The following is a 5,743-nucleotide window of genomic DNA, read 5'->3' as shown; positions in this document are numbered from 1 at the left end:
TTTCTTCCCAAGAGTGATATAAATCTTGAACTCATTGTTCAGAGAAATTTTGAACTCTAATGCACACATCAACTTTTTATAACGTCCCGTCATGTCCATCTCAATATAGACTTTATTATCCTCAAGTCTATCTCAATATAGACTTTTCTATTTGTCAAGTCTAGCTCAATCTAGACTTTTCTATCCGTCAAGTCTAGCTCAATATAAACTTCAACTCTGTCAAGTCTATCTCAACATAGACCACCTATTACAGGCTACAGAGTGCACTAAGGCCATTTATTACACAATTTAGGTGTAAGTCATTTCATGATTTCGTTTGACCACATAAGTGGTACCCGTCATGAATTCCTTACCTCACTGGTCTTAACCTCCATCTCCCTTGATATTTCAAGGATGGTTCTCTCAGTTTGAACCTTTTCTGAGATGATCTCTTTAACCTCACAAACTCCATTGTGATCAATTAGATGTGCCATTGAGACTCACGTCTGACCTTTATGTCTTATATTTCTATCATAGACACTATTCTTTGCAATGCAAACAACAGTTTGTGAATCACAATGTATATGTAGTGAAGATGTTGGACACCCTCGCAACTGCACGTTTTATCAACATATTTCTTAACTACTCAGCTTCTTGAGATACCCCATGATCTCTCATAACAGGCGGTTAACCCTTTTCACTCAAGTGAGTGATTTCATTAGGTCTACCTCAAAACAGACCACCCCAATTGGGTATAAATCATTAATTAAGAGCACTTTTATACTCAAGTGTTAAGCGGTGAATTCATTAGGTTCGTCTCAACAAAACCACTCTTCTCATAGGGTTATGAATTCATTAAGAGCTGTTGCTCAACCTCAAAATTAAAGTACACCAATTAGTGTACTACTTTGTGATTCTTTTCATGGCTTCGTTTGACCACAAAAGTGGGATCCACCACGAATTCATCACCTCTTGGGCTTTAAGTCATTCCATCAACAATTCAACGACTAACCTCATCATTAGTCCTCTCTATTAAAGTAAGTTGATCCTCTCGATCAAACTTATGTACACTTTGGCGAGTACTTTATTTTCTCACAAAATTCCCTTAAGATTTTCATGTTCAACATGAAATATTCTCTTTAACCATTGTTGTCGGTACTAGAGAGAGACTTTTAAGAAAGAAATATATAAAGAGTTGATTTAGCCCCACAATGCAACACTTACAAATACTTTTTCTCAAATAATGTACTTGATCTCCTACCTAGATTAGTCTTTGGTGTCCAACATTGGCTCCTTAGTAGACTAAGCTATGCAAACTATTGATTAATACACATCAATAGTGGAATATATTTCAACCAAATTGATTACTTCAAACCACTAAAATTTCCCTTTATAAATCTTAACCTTCAAGATTACTCAATTAAGGTCTTAAACAATAATAAATGCTCATTGGCATTAAGTCTCAAAAATAATGTTGTTTGTATGCTACTTCCAATTGAGCAACATAATCACAAGTTTCGCAGCATATTCTTGAAGAAAATTAATCTGATATGCAAAATATATTCAAACTAATATTTGCTAAAGAATAATTTTCAACCACAATTACTTGACTTTTCAACAAATTAAATTAAAGAATTTGGCTTTAAACAATAGATCTAAGATCCAAAACCCAATATTGCTAAAAATCAAGAGAGCTAATAATCAACTTAGGTGAGTCCCAATGTAATCTACCCATGCAATGTATACATATGCATATATACATTTTTTAATGCAAGGGACACCATATATTAATACATAGTATTAAAATTCTAAACCCAAGAAATTAATACTTCTTAATAAGTTATGTACTCAGTCATACTCCATATATACATATACTGAGTTGAGCATCTATTTATAACACCATAACTAATGGATGCATGCTGTAATATTATTGCAATGCAATATAATGATGAAATTTAAAGATGCATGGATGCACTGCTAAGTGCAGTGCTAAAACTCATTAAAAGAATAACTGCACATATTAATGTTAAAGCATTATAATACTTAGCTTAAGGAGGAAGCATTAGATCCATTTTTTTTTTTACTCCCACTGCCATTCTTCACAGCTTCAATTGATTAGAATCCCTGGATAAATGGCATGTCACCGGAGAAGAAGATATCTCCTTGCCGACAACCGTACTTTGTGCGCGGTTAAATATTTTCATAGAAGGGAGCCACCAGCATAATCTCACCAACTGGAATCCAAAAATAATTCAAGAATGGAGAACTCATTTTCTTTGCTTAAATCCAAGTCAAAACAAAGACAAGTTTCATTGTTCATCCTTAGTGTGTCGGCGATGATGGCGAACTAACAGCAAAACAATCCATTCATGTAAATGAGAATCTCTGCAACTTCTTGTAACTAAATGCAAAGTAATTTCCCATGAAGCTAAGTAATAATTAATTGTAATCCCAAGGATGAGTAAATTATTCGCCACCCTTTGCAAGACCCAAGGGCGGTGCTGCCTTTCACACCCAAAATGGAACCATGCAGACCAACGACGAGAAACTCACACTTCCGGCGACCGGAAACTCCATAGACCAAGATATGCTCATCACTGGAACCTCCAAGAACCCAGAGAACCCAAGCACGACACCAAAAATCGTGGAGAAGCAGAAAGGGGAAATATAATATTAAGCTTTTAACTGTTGGATATTTTCTTGCTGCTCCACAACTAATGTAACAACACTTTGCGTAATAATATGAAGATGAAGAACACAAGTGGATCTGCAAGTGGTTTGTACAAGTAGAATTTGGACAAGATGAGGGAACAATGATCTGTGGCGTGTCTATAAACACTACCTTAAAAGCTTAATATTTCCAGTGACGGGCCAGCAAGCTTTCGACAAGCAACACAGATTTATAGTAATGCTCAGACTGAAAAAATCATGAGAAATGAAGTAGAAGAAAGTGCAAGAAGGTGTTCTCTGTTCAACTGGAAGGACTATTTATAATATAGAGCCCCAACAAATCACATCATACAGACCACACAACCAGCTAATTTTTAGGAAAATTAGATCTTGAATGTGGTCACATTCTCATGAATAGCGGACAAGGAGAAGATCAATTCAGACTTGATCCAGAGAAGTAGGGAGCTGAATAAATAAGTGTACATAAAATAAAAATTATGTAAAAAGCCTTTATTATTGAATGGATTTCCAACATATAGACTACTTAATTAAGGACATAATATTATGCCAATATTACACGGTTTTTATTTTAAACAAATTCATAAATGAGTTAACTGAATAAAAAAAATATTTTTAATATGGTAAAATATATACATATATACATATTATTTTTCTAATGTGAAATAATGTTATTGACTTACCATGTTTGCTTTGATATGCTAAGCCATTTAAAATATAATAAAATTTATAATTGTAATACTTTCGTAATAATATTGAATAAATATTAACCATATGTTTAGATTTAATAATATAGTATATTATATATTAAAAAAATTATATATTAATCTAATATAGTGATCGTTAATATAGGTAAATCATATATAAGCATAATCTAATATTGAAAAATATTCATTATTACTCATATATAATTTAGGGAATAAATAAACTTATTGAAACTTAATTATTTATAACTTCAACTTTAATCTAAATATATGAATTTAAATATATAGTTTTAATATATGAAATTAATAAGGTTTTCTTAATGTGGATCTATATATTTTTAATAATTTTGATTTAATAATATTATACCTTAATTATAAAAATTCTACCTAACAACTTTAGTATTACATGGAATACAATAATTATCATAAATAATATTTTATAATTGACAATTTGTATTAGGCAATAAAAATTAATAATTAATAATTATGAACATGGTGTTGTGAACATAATTATGAATATAGAGATTCAATAATTGTGAATATGAAGTTAAAAAATTATGCATATATATATATATATATATATATATATATATATATATATATATATATATATATATATATTTATTTATTTATTTATTTATTTATTTATAATAATGAACATATAGTTGAGTAATTATGAACATAGAGTTCCGCAATTATGAATATAGAGTTTAATACTTATGAATATGAAGTTCAAAAATTATGAATATATAGCTTTATAATAATGAACATATAGTTCAGTAATAATAAACATAGAACTGTGTAAGGTGGACACAGTTCCACAGCATAACTATTCGATTGACCCTGTTACATGTAAACTTTTTCAAACCTATTGAAGCTCAACGTGTCAAAAGGCTCTTATTTAAGAAACCTTATCTTAATGGCTTCTTATTTTAGTTTTTTTTTAAAAAAAAAAATTTATTAGGGGGTTTGAGAAAGATTAACCCAAAATGTATATGAGTTGTTTTAGTTTTGAGAAATTAATTGATGCACCATCGTTGTATATGAGCTATACAACGGCGGTGAACTAAATCATGCCACCTCATTAAATGTAAAGTCAACTTTAACTAAACCCTTTTATCAAATTATAATAATTCTTAATATAATATAATATAATATAATATAATTATTTTATGTTACTAAAAATAATATTATTCAGTCTTTTAAATCTCCAAACAACGAATTGTCATATTCATTATATTTACAAACTTAACCAATTCAGACTAATTCCACCAACTATACCTCATTGACAAAGAAAGAGCTGAGCAGTACAAAATAATTAGAATTCACCTAGAGCACAACCCAAGCGTATGAAATTACCCCTTAACACAGTTAGAACACTCACAAATGTGAATACAATGATACAATATAATGAAAATGTTGAAACAAGGGCATCATGCAATTCAATACACAATACACCACCAAAGATTTAACTTTTAGAATTCACAACACCACAAAGAATATCTGAACCCAAGGTAGAAGGACAATGCAAACACCGGAAGAAGTAGAGACAACGTTATTAAAAAAATAAAATAAAAATAAAATAAAAAGACTTGGTCTTACACCCATGTTTCTACCGTTCTTCGCCGAGCTTTTCCAAAACCCAGAAATGGCGGAGGGAAAGTTAATTTGTACTCCGTTTTAATTGTATATAATATGGAGTAATAATTATTTTTGGAAACATAAAATAATTATATTATATTATATTATATTAAAAATTATTATAATTTGCTTAAAAGGGTTTAGTTAAAATTGACTTTATATTTAATGAGGTGACATGATTTAGTTCATCGCTGTTGTATAGCAACTTATACAACGACGTGCATCAAATATTTTCTCTTTAGTTTTTAGTAGTTTGGAGCAAATTGCTAAGTTATTAAATAATATTTTTGATGTTTTGATTAAATATAAAGTGTTAAACAGACGAATTTCTTAAAATTTTGACGAATTTGCCAAATAATCAAATAATAACGAATTGATCAATAATCAAATAATAATAATAATAATAATAATAATAATAATAATAATAATAATAATAATAATAATAATAATAATAATAATAATAATATAATCATCATCATCATCATCATCATCACCATCACCATCACCATCACCATCACCATCACCAGCATCACCATCATCATCATCATCATCATCATCATCACCATCATCATCATCATCATCATCATCATCATCATCATCATCATCACCACCACCATCATCATCATCATCATCATCACCATCATCACCATCACCATCACCATCACCATCACCATCACCATCACCACCATCACCATCACCATCACCATCACCATCACCATCATCATCATCAT

This window comes from Ipomoea nil, unplaced genomic scaffold, assembly GCF_001879475.1.
Source record: "Ipomoea nil cultivar Tokyo-kokei standard unplaced genomic scaffold, Asagao_1.1 scaffold0642, whole genome shotgun sequence".
NCBI classification, from domain to species: Eukaryota; Viridiplantae; Streptophyta; class Magnoliopsida; order Solanales; family Convolvulaceae; genus Ipomoea; species Ipomoea nil.
The sequence above is the reverse complement of the archived record's forward strand: the minus strand, read 5'-3'. Positions refer to the sequence as shown.